A 20,096-nucleotide genomic window follows, 5' to 3' on the forward strand; every position below is an offset into this window, starting at 1 on the left:
AGCCACTGAGATCAGTCTCCATTACAACAGGCAGCATCAAATCGACTCCATGGGTTAGAGAAGGGGAAGGGGAGGATGAGAGGACATTAAAGTAGGAAAGGGGACGTGTCAGGGGTGCCTGGGGATAACAAGGAAGAGGTGGAGGTGAGCAAGATACATTGTTTATCTGTGTAAAATCGTCAAACAATAACCAAAACACATGATAATGTGGAGAGGAGGGTTAACACACTCTGGGCTCATAGGAGGCCTAGCTACAGGCAAAGTAGTCTCTGAAGAGAACACACTATCTGTGGGACTAATTTTCTTGCTGGGAACAATAGTCCAGAGGCTTTAAGCTCTTAATCAAAAATCAAAGAAAGCACTGAAAGAGAAAAATAGGAGAGAGGAGAAGCAGTCCTTCAGGCGGTAGAGAAAGTACCCACTATAAACATGGGTAATAGATGTGATTTGGTGGAGGCCATAAAAGAGAAAGAGAGAAACCGTGGAAATACCAAAGCTGTATGAGGCTTCTAAACATTTAATGTATCAACACTGAAATGCAACAGCGCTGAAGGCATTTATCAACAGATTTAAGTTAAAATTGAAATACTGTGGAACTGGGGAAATCACTCGTAAACCTACAACCTATGTGAGATAAGTCAGAAATATGAAATTGAGCTAGGACCCGTGGCGAGCCGCAGCTGTTCTAGCAGTGAGTGGGCACGGAGAGGGTGGATGGGCAGGATTATCCCCGAGAGGAGGAAGGGGAGTTCTCAGATGATAAAACTGAATCATAGAGGCTGAGGAGGTAGCAGGGTTGGCAGAGTCTGGCGTGCACAAAGCCCTGGATCCAATCACCAGTACAAGAGAAACCACACAAAGTGCCTCATGCCCTTTAATCCCAGCACTTGGGAGGCTGGAAAAGGAGATTCAGAAGCTCACGGGCATCCTCTGATACATATTGAGATCAAGATCAGCCTTGGATATGGGAGACACACTCTCTCTCTCTCTCACACACACACACACACACACACACACACACACACATTATGATAATAAATAACTTATTTATTGGCCCCATATTTATTAATCTCCATCTGTACACAGTTCCAAGCTGGAATTCAGTTGAGAACAGGTAAGTCAAAAATCATTGCGCTCACGAATGACAACAGCCTTCCGAGAAGTGACCCTGGCTTGGAGGAAGTAGTGGAAAGCGGAGTGATGTGAGGTGACATTTTCCTGGATATATTTTGAAGATGGGGAAACAGGATTTCTTGGTGTGAAAGATGACAGGGGGCCCATAATGACACAAGCAATAGACGCTAACCTTTAAGGTTTGGGAGCTGAGCTCCCACACAAAAAGAGAGAATTGTTATGTGAATAGATTGGAAAGACGTTGTGGGGGCGGGCATTTTTTATTTTTTATTTTTAAAAAAGTAATGAGATCAATTGGGAACGTGTGTAATCTGAGGTGCCTGTTCCATACCCAACTGTGGTTAATGACCAAAATGTGATCAACAAAAACGAGATGTAGGTTGAATGGAATTGTTTGAAAATGGATATAAGTACCTATTTTTGGAAGAATAATCTTCTTTTGAAATCATCTGTAGTAATGACTACCTAGAAGAACAAAGGCCACAAGTAACCAAGGAACTGCCTGGGGGTTAGGGGAACTGAAAAGAGAGCAGAGGCTGCACCAGGAAAAACAACACCTAAAAGTAACGGGGCACGGAAGACAAGACAACACAAGCCCCAGTGCGAACACCTGAAGGGAAAGACTCAGAGGAAGCCGCTTCAACAACAGGGAAAGATAAAGGTGCAAAGGTTGACGAAGCATGGGGCTCTCTGGCTAGGACTCTGGCTAGGACTCTGGCTAGGACTCCAGGATGCCAAATGAAAGTGTCCGAGATGGAGAGGAGGCTGATGGGGGGAAGGGTGGGTATATAAAGTCTGACGTTTTTAATCTCGGAAAAGAGGAGTGATCAGATTCCAACCGTGAACAAGGATAAAAGGCATGAGATTAGTAGTGCGTAGAACCCTTCAGAAGACAGAGGTCAGTAAGCAGCTCTCAGGGCTGCACAGAGATTGTATACCGTTGTTCTGGTTAGACTGCCCTGAATGAGGAAACATGGGGCTGAAGAGGATAAATGGCTACACATTTAGGGAGACAGTAATGTAAGTCAACATCACACCAAAGGCTAAGGGGAAATAAATATGTACATTTGATCTCAATTAGAAAAACAAGAGAAAATAAAGTTTACAGAAAAAGAAGATAACTACAAAGGAGAAAGAATCCACTAGGAAATTAGTTTTTCAGGGCTGGAGAGATGGCTTTGCAGCTAAGAGCATTGACTGCTCTTCCAGAGAACCTGAGTTCAAATCCTAGCACCTATATGGTGGCTCACAACTATTTGTAAATCTGGGGAATCCGAGGAGACCTTAGGGCCTTCCTAGACACTGCACACAGTTGGTTTATAAATAGACACTGATACATATAAAACAAAAATAAATAAAATTTCAATAACAAACAGAAAACAGAAGGCAGAACATAGTGGGTGTTACGGTTTGTATATTCTCGGCCCAAGGAGTGGCACTATTTGGAGCTGTGGCCTTGTTGGAGTAGGTGTGTCACTATGGGTGGGCTATCAGGCCCACTTCCTAGCTGCCTGGAAGTCAGTCTTCCACTAGCAGCCTTCAGATGAAGATGTGGAACTCTCAGCTCCTCCTGCACCAGGCCTGCCTGGATGCTGCCATGCTCACACCTTGATGATACTGGACGGAACCTCTGAACCTGGAAGCCAGCCCCAATTAAATGCTGTCCTTATGAGAGTTGCCTTGGTCATGGCGTCTGTTCAGAGCAGTAAAACCCTAAGACATTGGGTTAGCAGGGAAATGATGGCTCAAAGAACTGATTCCATCAGAGCACAGCTGGGTGAGCCAATGAGTAGACTGGAGTCACTTAAAAGACCATGGCTGACTCCAGCAGCTGTACCACCAAATCCCCTGCATGAGCCTTCCAGCAGTGACAGCAGCATCCCTGTCCTGGGCACCTGTCTAGGAGCAGCCTTGTAAGGACGCTGGTGACTCTTCTGCAGCTCTTCAGCCTTGTGAGTTTCCTCCGCGCCTTGGGGGAGATTTTAATCTTCCAGAAATGGCTACACATTAATAATTGTGCTGTGAATACTTCAAAATTACCAAAGGAGATTGTTTCTTCGAGTACTGTGTTCCGTTATGTTTTGTTGAGATAGGGTCTCTCGGTGTAGACCAGGCTGGCCCCAAGTTCACCAAGATCCTCCTGCTTTGGCCTCCCAACACTGAGTTTAATGACGTGCTCCACCACAACTGGTGTGAAGGGATATTTTAAATGTTTTCACGACAAAAAGATTTAAGTGAGGCGGTAAGTGTGCCAATGAGCTTGATTTAATCATTTCATATTGTCTATATCTATCCAAGCCCCACTCGGTACCAATAAATGTACACAATTACTAGTTTACGATTGGGAGAGACTTGAAGGGACTATAAAGCAAAGGTTTGGAGAGAAAATTTCACAAAAATACGGTAAATGAATTACTACTGTTTGCATTGGTTTCATGTGTCAAATGTTTTAGTAGATGTAGCATATTAAAAATATAAATTGTTAAGGGAGGAAAGAACAGAGGAACCATGGGGTCAGGGGCAACATGAGACATGGCCCACAGAATCAACTGACTGAGACTCATAGGAGCTGAGATCAGAAAGACTGTAGGGATGTGACCTGAGACTTGGGGTCCTTGTGGGAATCCTAAGGGTGGGAATTGGAGCTGGGCCTGACTCTTTCTGCCTAATTGCAGGACCCTTTTCCTCTTCCTGGTTTGCCTTGCTATGCTTGGGATGACATGTGCCAGGTGTTACTATATACCTCCTCATGCCACGTTCCAGTGACATCCCTGAGAGACTTGCTCTTTCTGTAGGGAGGTGAGGGAGGGGAGCGGAGGAGGTGGGGGAGAGAGACTGTGGGATGGGGACGAAAGGGCAACTGCAGCCGAGCTATGATCTCTAAAAGAAGAATAAAAATGAACAAACTAAAATGAAATATACGTTGAAATTGCCCCTGACTCCACAAATTAGTGCAACAGACCAAAGAAATTCTCACGCAGCAGAAAATATCAGTTTACATAATGCAGGAAAGGTTAAAGTGTTCAATACAGTGTGATAGGACAACTGATTGGCTCTGCGTAGGAAAAAGGCCGAAACAGATCACTGTCAGTGTTTTCAAACTGATCCTTTCCGTGCAGTACACTTGAGATGATTTAAGTGTGCTGGTTGTGGTGGTGCTTACCTGTAATTTCAGGGTAAGGCCAAAGGAGCAGAATGTAAACCACAGACTCAATTACAGAGCAAGTTCAAGGCCAGCCTGGGCTCCATGGAACCTGTTGAAAATGGGGGGAGAAAAAAACAAACACAGGAGCCACCATTTATACCACTAGACGGATACTTGCTCAGAAGTTCAACTTACTAAGTGCAGTAAGAAAGAAGCTTCACATCATTTAGGACCTACTCTCATAGTACTAGGACAGATACTTAAGAAACATTGCAGGGGGACTAGAGAGATGGCTCAGAGGTTACGAGAATGGAGTGATCTTCCAGAGGTCCTGAGTTCAAATCCTAATAACCACATGGTGGCTCACAACTGTCTGTAATGAGATCCAATACCTTCTTCTGGTGTGTCTGAAGACAGCAGCAGTGTACTCATATACATAAAATAAATAAATATCTTTTTTAAGAAAAAGGAGAAGAAGCCTTCGGTACACTGGGGAGGCAGAGGCAGACAGATCTCTGTAACATACAGCTTGGTCTACCAGTGGAATTCCAGGACAGGCAGGGATACACAGAGAAGTCTTTAAAAAAACAAAACAAAACAAAACAAAACAAAACAAACAGAAAACCTACTTAAGAAAGAAATATCCAGGCAGGCTGCCAGGAACCATTTGTTCCCAGCACTTGAGAGGCAGAAGGGAGCAATTTCTGTGTGTTCAAGCTTGCTCTCCAACAGAAAACTCAACAGTTCCAATCTTGCATTTAAAATGACTATACCAAAGCAAAGTTTGCACATCCAACTTCACTCATAAATCAATAAAATTTATAGACCGAAATGGATAAGGGTGGAAAGGGGAATTTAAGAGAAAGAGAGAGAGAGAGACGAAAACAGCTACACGTTAGTAATCCTGTAGTGTGGGGGAATTGATAGTGCGGGTTTTAATCCCAGCAGTCACTGAGGCAGATGCTAAACAGCAGACTATGAGTTCAAGGCCATTGGGTCCACTTAGTTCCAGGCTGGCCAGAATAACGTAGAGCGACCCCTGTTTTAAAAGAACAAAACAAACAAGACAAAACTGTGGTTTACACTTCAGAATTATTAAAAAGAAATTTGAAATGTTTTCATCACAAAATGATTTGACTCTGAGGTGATAAGCAGGCTAATTAGCACTGTAGCAGGTCCCCAGGCCTAAGCACAACTGACTCCATGATGGAATCACCACCATTCAGGTGTTAAAAGTCAACACGGAGATAGCAACACTAACCAAAAACCCAACCCCTCAAAGTCTATTGTTCTGGAACAGTCTCTGAATGTGTCTCTGACAGACCAGATCGTTTGGGTTCACACTCCATTTTAGAGAAACTGACCTAACAGACCACTACATAGCACCATTTTACAGGCTAACCCCCAAGACCTGTGTCTAGCACCAGTTTCCAGGTTATCCCCCAACAAACCTGCACCTGCAGGTTACAAGCCTGCCCCCTGACACTTCACTTCCTAACAACCACAAATCAGAAGGAAAGCAGAAGTTAAGTTTATGGTTTGGCTCCCAGCACCAGCCAATTATGTTGAAGGTCATAATGGCCCCCAATCAGATGAGTACCAGGCTAAATACCCTCTTCTTCCTCTATAAATGCTTGCCTGAAACTGGCTCGCAGAGGCCTGCTCCCGTCCTGCTGCATCAGAGATGGGAGTATGGACCAAACTTCAACTTTAATAGATTTCATGGGAATCAGTTCCTTGGTGGTCTTTTGAGGGTTCACAACATTTCCTGGCACATTTTTTTGCTTCTGTAATTCAGCTTCTAGCTAAATGTTCTTGTTCACTGAAGTATGTCAAGGGAAGATGCAGTTTTTGTGATGTGATTAAAATCTCATCCTGAGAAAGGCTTGGGGCTATACGGGGATCCTGAGAGTGCAGGGTAGTCTCAGGCCAAGTAATAAAGAACTTCTATTGACTTAAACCCATGTATGAGCAGGCATCTCTTAAATACCACACAACAGCTTCATTTAATCATCCATGATCTATACATCACGGCACCACCTCGTACTCTCTGTGTAAAGGAATAGATACAATCACTTCTTACCATGGAGAAATAAATTCATTAAGGACAATTAGGAAGAGAGCGAACAGAGCTTTTAAGGGCACTGACTGCTCTTCAAGAACTGCCTGCTACCCCAGTCCCAAGGGATCCAGAGCCCTCCTCCGGCCTCCAAGTGCATGCATTCTCATGTACCAACTCCCAAACACAAACACGCCACTGTAGCCTGAATTCTTGCTTCTCTTCTCTCAAAACATTAAAATACAAAGAAATCAATTTTAATTTAAGGTAAAATAAAATGTCAAAGGCAAGAACTAGTAAAAATACATCAACTTAGATTCTATCATGTGGCATTAATTCCAATATCAAATATATAATGATAAGTATTAACCATATTAAAAAATGTCAAGTGAGAAATTGCCTATGCTTACCCATGTAACTGCAAACAAAATTTCTTTAAAAACAAAGGAATGTACTTACACATACAAGGGAGAAGTCACACACACACACACACACACACACACACAAATCCACCGAAAATGACTGAGTTCAGTGGAAAAGGCAAACTTTTTAAGAACATATAACATGGTTTTGTACATGAAAACTGAGATTCAATCACTATCTCTTGGCTTTACATAATCCATTACATTCGGATCAAGAGGTTAGCTTGTGCTGGGTGTGTGGTGCATGCTCTTAACTGGAGCACTGAAGGCACAGTGAGAAGAGAACCAAGATTCAAGGCTACACAGGCTACACTGACCCTTCCTAAGTGGGAACAAATTGTTGAATTGTAAAAGGTAGCACATAAGAACATGAGAAAAAGCCCAGTGTGGTGGTGCCTGCCTGAGAGCCCCCTTGAAGGCCAATGGCTGCAGGCCCAGGGGTCAGGAGTTTGCACACACACACACTCACCTACACAGAACATTCAGAGGAAAGCCTGGGCTATATGAGACAATGTGCTAAAGAAAAACAAAGACTGAGGGACTGAGAGAAGGGTCAGCACTCAGAAGAACGGTTCTCAACCTATGCTCTCTGCCCATCTGAGGGCTTGAATGAATCTTGCCTGGTGATCATCTACCAGATATCCTGCATATCAGATATTAATATTACTGTGCTAGCAGTCAGAAAATTACAGTTATGGAGCAAAATGAAAATAATTTTATGTCTGGGGGTGCGGTCACTACAACATGAGGAACTGTATTAAAGGGTCACAGCATCAGGGATCCACTGCCTTAAAAGGACGTACTAAGTCTGCAGCAGTCACATGACTCTTGACACCTGTGATTCTAGGTCCAGACCATCTGACACCCTCTTCTCTCCAAGCTCTTGAATGCCTGCAGGGCATAGGAATTAACAGAGGCATGCTAACACACGCAGGAACAAATAAAAAACAGGGTTTTTTTTTTTAAAAAAGGAGAAAATTGGAAGGTAAAAATTTTTGACATAAGAAGTGCCTGGAGGGTGTGGGCTATCTGCTTCTCTCCATCTGAGATAGACAAAAACCCAAGGGGTCAAGTACACCTGTGAGGGGTTTTTCTTGGTGGAATCATTTGAAGTGGGAAGGTCCACTCTGAATCGAGTTTGCCAGAGGTGGAAATATCTTGGCACAAGTAATCCAGCCCTTGGGAGGTGGAGAGAAGTCACTCGGTTCAAGGTTATCCCCAGCTATACTGTGTGTTTTGGGCCAATTGGGTTGGTTACCAGGCAGACTGTGTGAAAAAGAAATACTAAAATTATTTTCAAAGTCCTAAATGTGCGGTGGCACATAATTAAGAAAATGAACAGAGCCAGAAAATAGGACAGGGCAATGGGGCATGAGATATACCAGAGTCTGTCTTACACGTGTACTAGAATGTCATCAGGAAAACCAAGGAGAAGAGAGCAAATGTAGGGGGAGGCCCTTGGGAGAAATTTTCAAAAATGCTTACTCAAGCAGGGCAGACGGAATCATGACACCACTCTCTTCCTGTCACTAAACTGAATAAGACAGTGGTTATCAATATATTCCTGTAATCGTTGCATTGATCTAACGTTTAAATGGTTAGAAAACTCAATGAAGGAGCAAATGAAAAGGTGTGGTACTTTCACACATCAGAGCACAGGGCTACAGAGCAAGGAGACCAGACACCCGCCTGACTTAGTCTGTGCCTCTTAAATACAATAAGTAAATAAGTAAATAAACAAATAAATAAATAAATAAATAAATAAATGGGAACTAAGGCAGAAGAAGGAGCCACACTATGTCCCTGAGCTGTTTGTCCAGTAGGTGTGAGGATGAGTTATAAAATGGGAATGAGGGCTGGAGAGATAGCTCAGTGGTTAAGAGCACTGACTGCTCTTCCAGAGGTCCTGAGTTCAAATCCCAGCAACCACATGGTGGCTCACAACCATCTGTAATGAGATCCGATGCCCTCTTCTGGTGTGTCTGAAGACAGCTAAAGTGTGCTCATATATAATAAATAAATAAATCTTTAAAAAAATAAAATAAAATGGGAATGAAGAGAGGGGGGACTAAAAAATGGCTTTAATGTCAGATGCATATAAATATAGCAAAATGCTCAAAAATAACACTTGGAAATCAACCAGATCTAAGGTCAGTTGTCATTTTCCAAACAAAGAATTTAATTTTGAAACTGTTTTTTTCCTAACTGTGTGGACTTGTGAGGATGAACTTTTTTCTACCACATGACTTCAGTAGTTCAAGCTAGCCTTGACTTCACTATGTACCCAGACTGGCCTAGTTGTCCTCAGGTAGCAGGCTGCATTTGAACTCCTAATCTTGCTGTGATTGTCTCCCACATTCTCGGGTTGTGGATGTTCTAAAGAACTCACACAAATACTTTTTTGATATGTTTCTGAGGATCCGATCCAGTGGCATCCAGCATGCTAGGCGAATATTCAATCACTAGTGTATTTTCATATATCAATTATGTACTCCAGTATAATACAAATTTGAGGTCGATTTTTAATAGAAAAATAGGCACATAAAAACATCTTACTTACTGGCATTAAGTACCAAGCTGGACCTCCAAGGCACAACTAAAGTTTCACTTTGATAATTTCCATTTTTACTTTGTGAATGAAGAGAATTACTCAGTGGGAATGGGACAAAGAGTACACGACAATGTGGCTAGGATGGGAAAATAATTGTCTTGTGTGTGATTCCACAAATAAAGAAAATGAAAACCATAAGGATACCCAAAGGCTGAATCCTCCTCTAAACACCCAAAACACACAACATTCCCCTGCAATCATCTACCCTGCACGCTTCCAGAACACACACACACACATACACACACATACACATACAAACACACACACACACAAACACACATACACATACAAACACACACACATGCACACACACCACACACAAATACACACACACCATACACATACACTACAAACACACACACACAAACACACATACACATACAAACACACACACATGCACACACACCACACACAAATACACACACACCACACACAAACACACATACATACACACACACATACACATACAAACACACATACACATACAAACACACACACACACACACCCCATTTTAGGTAGGATTGTGACAAACAGTTCACGCCAACATGGCAGAGGGTGGGAAAATAATTTTCCTGTGTGTAGTCTCCGAATAAAGGCAATGCAAACTATAGGACTATAGGACTATAAGGACATCCAGGAGCTGATTTCCTTCTCTCGACCCTGGAAATTCCCAACACTCCTTTCCCCAGACATCCTCTCTCCCCTCCTACCTTACCCCTGCCCTGCAGACCTGCTCATTAGGTCCTGCCTTGCCTGGGCGGGGCATCCTTGGGAGCCAGGTATATATAAAAACTCAAATCCACTCCCAGCCAACACTCCTGACAGGTAGTCCTACGAATCATATCTGCTCTCTCCCAGAGAGGCCGCAGAGATGCTTGCAAAAGCCTGCCAGACAACAGTTCTACCTGAAAGAAGTCCAGTTCACCGGCCCAGCACATGCATTGCACCTCATTGAGCACGAGCCACCAAGTGCCCACATCTGCACAACAGGGCAGGAGTGAGGCCCCAGAGAACTAGATCTGACTCTGGACCCAGTCCTTCCAATCTCAGTCAACTCCAACAAGACCAGGCGCTATGCATAGAAAGGCCTATGCAGCCTTCCAGTGACTGTTTGACCTCCATGGTATTCCTGCCCTCTGGCTCTGCCCTGGAGCTGCTCCTGGATGGCATTGACCTGCTGCTCCAGCTCCAGCCCACCTCCATCCGACAGGTGATGCTCCCAGGACACACCCTCTTATTGTCCCTGAGGGATGCCTCCATTTGGCCAGGACATCCTGAGTTCTCACCCACCAGGCCGCTTGGGTCTGCTCTCCTGGACTTGCCCCAGGAACTCATAGTCATCAAGCCAGGATCCATCAGTGATTCTTTGGTAAGCAACAGTGAGGGTTCAGACTACGCCTCTCCCTCAAGGATGAATGCTCCAGCTGGCCTGACCCCAGGGCTTCATCATTCTTCATTCATTTCAGGGTCCAGTCCCAAATTGCTGGAGTCCTTCAGACTCTCAGAGTGCAGAGAGCTATGATCCGTGGTCCACCCGGAGCCTTAAAGGCAGCATGCTGGAGCCTCTTCCAGGCTCAACACTGCAGCCTCCCCCTCCATCTCCTCCTTCAAGTCAACAAGAACAGCACCCACTGAGTCCTGTGAGACCTACTGGTCCCCCATGCAAGGCCAGGAGGCGCCTCTTCTAGGAAAACTAGACTGCTACAGCAACACTCAACAACCTGGACACTTTACATGGATTCCCAGGTCTCCTTTGGATACCCAACCACCTAACGTTGAGCCTGTGTACACACAGTGCTTTCTGCTGCACACTAGAGAAAGAAGATAAAGACTTCAACAAGAGGGGAGACGCTACATCACACCGTGGAAGCTTAAGAAAAAAATTCTGCCATTGAAAATCAGAAGATGGATAGTCAAACTTCAGGCTTCATCTCAAAACCTTCCATTTTCCCCTCATGTGCATTGGCAGTTCCCGGTAAGAAACCGGTCAGCTCTCCTGATTCTCTGAAACAAGAAACCACTGGCTTTGTTGCCCTTGTCCATCAATGGCTTAATGGAGATTTGTTGAGGGTGACTCAAGATGCTGTCCACAGAAACTGACAAATACCATAGTAGGAGAAGGTGGTTCAAGCCCCGAATGGATGATGCTCCCTTAGTTCTTCTGAGCCATTGTTTACCTGCTGGAACAGTCTTCACTTGTCAGTTTCCTGTGAATGAGGCTTGATGCACATTGTCACCAGCTCTTTCAGCATGCACTGGATGGACCTTTCTTTATGACTGAAGTTCTCACAGTGACTTTAGCATTAGACTCATGGAAAATGTTTGGGTTACTGTTTCACATTCTTTTATACTTTTAGCTTTAAATTAATGTTTTCTTCTATAAACCGCACTTGTATGAAATGTTCAGCCATTATAGAATTTGACTCCTCATATATGGAAATAAAATATTACTCGTAAAGTTTAAGCCTATGAGATAATTTTGCTTTCATAAAAGATCTACCATTAAGACACCCTGGGGAACATCGCACACATGCACATAATCACAAAATGAAACTAACACAGAAGCACCAAGGTCTGTCAGCTGATGTTGTGGCTGACGTGGTATGGGGGATGACAAAATGGGTTGGGCCTGCCAGTAGTGACACAGGCACCTGAAACCAAAATGTGGGGTGCAGAGGCAGCTGGATCTCTAAGTTTAAAGCCAGCCTGGACTAGAACAACTAACGCTCCTCCCAAAGAAATACTGTCATGAAATAAAAATAATAAAACTAAACAAAAAAGAAGAATTAAAAGTGTTCTTTGGAAAGTAATTGTTTGGATGGGGTTTAGATCAGTCATACTCGGGAAGGAACAGAGGAGAAAGTATGTTCTGCCAAACCAAGTAGGTGAAAGGACAGGAAATGAGGGATTCCTTACTAACTACATGCATGTATTTGTCTGCTTTACATTGCACAGTTGAGCTCAATTAGTCAGGACTCCATAGAGAGAAATGCACCAAAGACAACTGGTGGTGGACTACAGTTACCACTTCCACAGACTCAGGCTGATTGGCAGAGTGATGTCAGCTGAGACAGGCTCCCCTGCTGAGGCAAGGTAAGATGTGTTCAAGACCATGGAGAACACGTGATGTTTGGAGGGAGTGTAGAAAGGACTGGGCAGACAGTGACAGAGACTGGACTTGCCTTGCTTGAACAGCAAAGCACTTGTTGGTTTCTCTTCTTCTCTGATCTTTGCTCTGTCTGGAGAGGAACAGCTCTTGCTATTCCCCCTGACCTAATCCTCCTGCCTGGCTGTTCCTGCTAGGTCCAGCCACATGGTCCTACCCTGTCTATGCCAAGCTGCACTGCCTGTCTATCTGAGAAGTGTTTGCCAGTGGATCTAGTTGCTGCCGTCCTGTGCATCAAACTGCCTCTGTGAAGACAACAGCCAAGTCCCAGACAAGATGGCAGATTCCACAAAGAATCATTTGGAACCAGGTCCACATCCCCATTCTGTCTTTTGCACCACCTCCAGTGGGTGTTGGAATAAAAGGAGGGTTAAATCATTTAAGAACGATCATTAAACTAGACATTGAAGTAAGTAAAGTTAAAGATAGAGAGAAAGGGAAGCATGGATATGTAGTGATTTAATCGTCCTCCCTCTCCTTTGATAGAATTCCCACCAACGCTCTCATAATCCCTCTATAGGGAAACACAGCAAACAGTAAGAGACTATGTAATATTAGAAATAACGGTACTTAGTAGAAAAGGTTAAAGGTTTTGATACAGTGTGATAGGAAAATTGACTGGTTTGCATATGAAAAAAGCTGAAATGGATCACTGTCAGTTTTTTCAAAATGATCCTTTCCATGTAGTGTCCTTAAAACGATTAAGTGTACTGCTTGTTGTGTTTACCTGTAATTTCAGGGTAAGGCTGAAGGAGCAGAAGGTAAACCACAGGCTCGATTACAGAGCAAGTTCAAGGCCAGCCTGGGTTCCATGGAACATTTTGAAAATGGAGGGAAAAAAAAAACAAACACAGGAGCCACCATTTATACCACAAGATGGATACTTGCTCAGAAAGTCAAGTCACTGAAATACGGTAAGAATGAAGGTTTACATCATTTAGAACCTACTCACAGAGTAGGAGGATAGCTACTAGAGTTCAAATTTGGCTAAGGTTCTCTAAAATAGAGTCTTAAACTAAAAGATGTATGGCCTCTCATCTTCCATTTCTCCTGTGACTAGAAGGCCCAATCATAGAATTTCCTGAAGTTTCCGGAAAAGAGTAACAGGGCTAAGGCTCTGTGGGTTCCTGGGGCATGGGTAGGGCCCCATCCTAGAGACTGGATGGAGTTGGGAGGCTGAATTCTCCTTCTGTTACACAGGGTCATCTTTACTTCAAAGGGATGTGCAGTGGATCCATGCTGCAACTCTGTAGCACAGAGACTCCTCCAGCAAAGCTCTAGTGTCGCCTGGCAATATCTGTTGACTGAGTCCAATCTCCAGGCTAAAGTTGGTGGAGCTCCAGTCTGGACCTGTTTTATGGAAAGCAAGAAGGTTAAGCCAAACATGATTGCATGCCTGCGGACACCCTTGAAATCATGCAATAATTATCAATTGTCTCTTTCAGTAATGACTTCTCTCAATAGGTGAAAAAAAGGCAGAACTTTAAAAGGGGTGAGTCCCATCTGTTATGGGGAATTTCATACCCTATAAAGGACAAAGAAAACAAGATTCAATCAGTCACCTTTACTCTCTAAGGTCAATTTAATGAAGGTCTCTTTTTAGGATTCTATTTATCTTCTCTATCTGTCCTAAACTCTGGGGTTCTAAGCACAATGAAGTTTACAATCAATCCCCAGAATGTTAGCTAATCTGTAACTTACCTGGGACACAATGTAGGTCCATTGTCTAACACTATAAGCTTAGAAAAACCACGCCTTGGAAGAGTTTATTTCAGTTGTTTCTTTGTTACCATCTGCACAGGCTCATGCTTAGTTGGAAAAGTCTCTGTTTATTATGAAAAATGTTTCTATAAATACCAGAAAATATTTATACCAATGAAGTCCATTTCCTGATAGACTCCTGGCTTGGTGTTTCAGGGTTCTTCTCACTGTCAATTGACATTACTCGAGTGACAGGCCTTTCAGTTTTTAACAATTTCAGCTATTTTCAAATTGGTATATCTAATTCTGATGTGGGACTGGCAGAAGTCCTGCATTCTCCAGTGTCCTATGTGTGAGGAACAATGGATCATTTTCAGTATACCACTTGCGCTGATACAATGTTTGTAGTCAGCTGTCCTCTGTCATCTCTTATGACACTGAGACATGGGCATGTTTTTGGACCAGATCACATCTTCTGTCTGATCAGAGAGTGTGGGATCTCCTAGGTCTAGAGAAATCAAGAACATAAGGGTCACAAATTTTAGGGCCACCCACTGGGCTACCTTGTTACCCTCTGGGATGGAGTTCTGTCTACCCTTCTGCCATTAGAAGGCCTCTCTCTGTATAAATATCCCCACGCATAAGAGCGCTAGCAAAGGGACGCTGGCTATCTGTCTCTCTTGTCTTTTCTCAGCTCTAATACCTTAGTCAGTGCTGCCAGTTGAACTTTCTGGGTTAACAACCCTGCCAGGAATGGATCTACCCATATGATCTTGGTGTTTGTGACCACCACTGTCCCCACATACCTCTATTCATCCTGGATGAGGCTGTCGCCATTGGTAAACCAAGTTACCTCTGCATCTCTCTGAGCGGTCCTGCAGTCTCCCTTCGAATGAGGTCAGGGTGAGGAAACAGGGCAACTAAAAAGTAATCCTGGAGGCATTCAAGAAGAGAGGCTGATAATGAGTGGTTTGGGCATCATCTTTAACCAGGAGGTTGTTGCTGCACTGATGTGTAAACAGGTTGGAATCCAGTTTCTGCAAATTAGTGACACATTGACCATTGGTTGATGCCAGGGCCCTGAGTCTTAGTATGCAACCCCAGGTCTGGGGTGGGGGGTATCATCTGTATTTGGCAGAGTTAGGCCTTTTTACTTTTTTTTTTTTTTTCGGAGCTGAGGACCGAACCCAGGACCTTGTGCTTGGTAGGCAAGCACACTACCACTGAGCTAAATCCCCAACCCCGAGTTAGACCTTTTTAGTGCAGCCTCAATATTATAAATTTTCCAGGGCCTGGAAGAAGTCATGGGTTTGTTTTGTTTCCCTTACCACTAAGGAAGAGACTTTAAATTTTAGCAAGACAGAATGTTGAACATTATTATCAACAAAAAAGCTGGTAGGATTCCCTTTCAATTGTAAGCTTACCTTGGGCTTGGGGAGGGGACACATTTGATCTTGAGGGCCCCCTGTGTCTCCTTCTTGTCTGTTTAAGCATGTCTTATGGTCTTCTGGTTTGGTCTTAACTACCAACAGGATCTTTGCCGGGTCTCCAGTCTCTCATTTCTGTTCTCTTATCTTCTCTTCTGAATTCTCTCTTCTATAAATACTCTCTGTGCTGCTACCAATAAGTCCCTCAGACTCCTTTCTCTTAACCCCTCAAGCCTCTGGAGCTTTTGCTTAATACCTGTTGTCGCCTCATTAATAAAAGCTAAAGCAACTGCTGCCTTTGCCTCTGGTGTTTCAGGATCCATCTGGGTGTACTGTCGAAATGCCTTCTAAACCCTCTATGAAACTGCTTCACGGCCATCATTTTCTCCATGTCCAATGTCATACATCCTTTGCAAATTTGTGGGCCACCTTGTGGCCTCCTTGATACCTGCTAGCAGAGACTGACAGACAAAGAACCTCCTCTGATATTCAAGGGTCTTAAAATCCCAGTCTGGGTGAGATATGGGGAGGCAAACATCAATAGTTGCTTAACTGGGAGTGGGTTCTCCTGTGGGGCCAGGAACCAGCTTCCTGGTTTCTGTCTGGATCCTTTCCCTCTCCTCTGTGGTGAAGAGGACCTGCAAGAGTTGTTGACAATGATCCAAAGTGTCCTGGTGAGTGAAGAAGACTGTCTCTAAGAAATTAGATTTCCGTGATGGTCTGAAAAGGGAGAATCAGTTCTGAAGTCTCCAGTACAAAGATCACTGGTGAAAAGGGTCAGGGGTGATCAGTTTGATTCCCTTGGTCATTGACTGTCCCTGCTTTATGGAAGGCCAGGCCAACAGACTGTGGAGCAGGGAGCAACCAATCAGCTCCATGTCCCTGAAGCAGGCCCCCCTCAAACTGCCTGTGATGGGACCACCTCATGTCCAGTTGCCTGAGGCAGCTGTTCTTCCACCTGAGGGGTTAAGTAAGGTGGGAGTAGAAAAACAACATCTTCTTCTGCCCCTCCTTTAAGAACCATGTAATGTAGTGGTGCAGAAGGGGATGGATGATATAGTATGTCTTCCTTCATGTAGTATGTTCCTTGGTAGCCAAGACAAGAACTTCTGCTTGTTGTCTTGGGAGTAAAGGTTTAAGCCAAGAGGGCAGGTCCTCTAAAAGAGCTCTCCAAACCACCACATGAGGTGTTTGGTCTTGGTGGCCAATGTTGGATTTAAAAATGACCTTTTCTATCCCCTGGACCAAAGGCCCCTCGGGGGGCCAATTATTGTTGAAAGTGGGCCATTCTAACATGCAGAATGTAGTCAATTTATCTTTCTTAATAATGGCCAAGAGATTCTCCCCCTTTCCTTTAACATTTTTAAAATGAATATAAATCAATTCCAAAGGGGTTAGAGGTGTCTATCCCATGGTAATACATCTGTCAAAATCACTTTGTAACAACAAAAAACCCTCAAATATAATGCAGAGAAATACAGATGTAACCTTACCTCTCTACTGAACAGAGACTAGAAATCACCAGAAAGTAACACTCTTGAAAAAGAACTCTCTCTAACACCCAAATACAAATTCAACCTTCCCTCTCTATCAGGCAAAATTAGAAATAACCAGAAAGAGGTGCACAGTCACAAGATGAGAACCAGATTTTTGAGCATCTTTCTACTGTCCTGAGCCCACACTCACTCTAGACCAAGACTCAGGACATCTCCTGGCCCTGCTACCTTAACCACAGCTCCCAGATAGCCACAGATAAAAAGTCAAGGCCTTGTACCCAGACATCTGGATACCTCTGTTCCCTGAGCCCAAGGCCACCCAAAATGAGGCTCAGGACATCTCCTGGCCCCACCTTAGCCATGGCTCCCAGACATGTCTGTCCTAAACCAGCCACAAAAACAAATTCAAGGCCTTGTTCCCAGAAAATTGTGGCATCATTTAGAATCAGTGAACAGAAAAAGGCACAACCAGAAACAAGAACCAAACAAAACCAGGAAAATCTAGTGCCTATACTAACAAGAAGAAATGAGAAGGTGGCTCTCTCTCTCTCTCTCTCTCTCTCTCTCTCTCTCACACACACACACACACACACACACACACACACACACACACACCAACCCTCAGTACTGTACAAATGTTTACACAGACCTGGAAAATATCGCCATAGCATCATAAGTCATTTATCTATCTTTACACAAGTTTTTTGTTACATTTTGTAGATCTCACAAAAAGTTTCTAACATTCAAACAAATTAGCCACCACACAAAACACAAGTTTTAGTGCCACTCGATAAGTACTTACCTGCTCAGACCACATAGAAGACTTCTGATACTCAGACAGTTTCTTCTGCAGGGCTCGAGCCTAGAAAAATTACCATGGCAACAGAAGCCACCAGGTTCCACACAAATAAATCATCTCAGCACTGCTCAAAGAGTTACCACATTGACATCTACACAAGCTTGCTTCCTCATTTATGCTCTGCACATCTCACCCAGACTAGTTTTGCTGGCTTCAAGAACCTTCAGACAAGTAGTCCTGTGTGTCATGGGGAACTTCCCATCCAATGCAACAAAATATAGTACAAGTGAAATGTTGGTGACCCCCCACACACACACACACACAAAGACAGGAGCCAGTCTGATGCAACTCACACCAGAGTCTTTATTCTATTCTATTCGAGCCTGTTTGCTTCCCACTCCAAACCGGCCACCCCATATTCCACAGTCACTCGGGACAGTTTCGGTGATAGCAGAGCCCTGAACATCTATTGGATCAATGCCTCGTAGTAAGCAGCAAACAGGGGATACATGTGCAAGCATTTAACTGGAAGGCTACTGTGGCCTTTAACATAACTGAGACTCTATCATACCTTTGTACCCTTCTGCATTGGTGGCCCATAGGCAGTGGGTGAGCTTTTAACTTGGGATTACAGGTTTGTTGGGGGAATAACCAGGAGACACTGGTCTTGTTGCAGATGAAACCTGGTAACTCTCATCTCGTTTGGGATCAGCCTAGAGACTGGAGCTAGGCACAGGTGTTGGTGGGCGGGGTAACTTGGAAACTAATACTAGATACCAGCCTGTTAGTTTACTTGAGTTCAAACACAGATCAGGGTCTCCAAACTGGAGTCTGAACTTAAAAAATTTGGCCTCTCATCAGAGAGCCTTTCTGAGAGTTTGTATGACTCTTGCAGGTGATCTCCTATCAGATATCCTGCATATCAGATATTTACATTACTATAATAACAGTAGGGTAATGCATTATACAGTAATGATGAAAATACTGCTATATCTGGGGAGGATGAGGGTCACCACAACATGAGGAACAGTATTAAAGGGTCAAAGCAACAGGGCAGTTGAGAACCACTACCGTAAAACGATTTACTAAGTCCACAGCAGTCACATGACCCTTGACACCTGTGAGTCCAGACCATCTGACACCCTCTTCTCTCCAGGCTCTTGCAGGCCTGCAGGGCACATGAACTAACAGAGGCATAATAACAGGCACATAAACAAATTAATATATGTTTTTAAAAAGAATGAGACAATGAGAAGGTAAAAACTTTTGACACAGAGAGTGAGCGGCGATTGTTGTTTGTTATAGGCTTATCTCCATCTGGGAAGGACAAAAACCCAAGGAGTACAGTAACCCATGAGGGATTTTTGGTGATTGAATCATTTAAAGTGGGAAAACCCACCCTGAATCTGCTTCTTTGGAAGTGGAATTATCTTGACACAAGTAATCTAGCCCTTGGGAGGTGGGGAGAAGTCACCCAGAAGTTCAAGGTTACCCTCAGCTATACAGTGTGTTTTAGGCCAGTTGGGTGGGTTACATGACATACTTTCTGAAAGAGAAAAACTAAAAGTATTTTAAGTTATAAATATGCAGTGGCACATGATTAGGAAAATGAACAGAGTCAGAAGAGGTCAGAGCAATGGGGCACGAGTCATGCCAGAGTCTATCTTATACATGTAGAAATGTCATTATGGAAACCTAAGGAGAAGAGGACAAATGTAGAGAAGGCCCTTGGGAGAAATTTTCCAAAATGCTTACTCAGCAGGGCAGACAAAACTGTCTTCCTGTCCTTGAACAAAATTCACCAATGGATGTCAATATTTTCTCATAGTAAATGCATTGATATAACATTTAAATGGTTAGAAAAACTCAATGAAGGTGAAAATGAAAAGGTGTGGTGCATTCACACATCAGAGCTTAGGGCTACTTAACAAGTAAACCAGACACCACAATCCCTTACCAATGCCTCTTAAATATGGTCAATAAGTAAAATATATATATATACATAATATATATATATACACACATAAATAAGAAACATAGCATTAAGGGGTAAGGGTGTGTCACTGAGCTCTAGTGTTTGTCTAGTATGTGTGAAGAGGAGCGCCAACAGAGAATCAGAGAGAGGAGAGAGAAGA

The 20,096-nt window shown here is 43.6% G+C and overlaps 1 pseudogene; it reads left to right on the plus strand.

Moving 5' to 3' along the window:
• Positions 1 to 2,107: 2,107 nt before the first annotated feature.
• Positions 2,108 to 11,060, plus strand: LOC134479962 (proline-rich protein 23A3-like; annotated as a pseudogene).
• The last annotated feature ends 9,036 nt before the right edge of the window (positions 11,061 to 20,096 follow it).

This window comes from Rattus norvegicus, chromosome 8 (assembly GCF_021556685.1).
Source record: "Rattus norvegicus strain SHRSP/BbbUtx chromosome 8, alternate assembly SHRSP_T2T, whole genome shotgun sequence".
Lineage (NCBI taxonomy): Eukaryota > Metazoa > Chordata > Mammalia > Rodentia > Muridae > Rattus > Rattus norvegicus.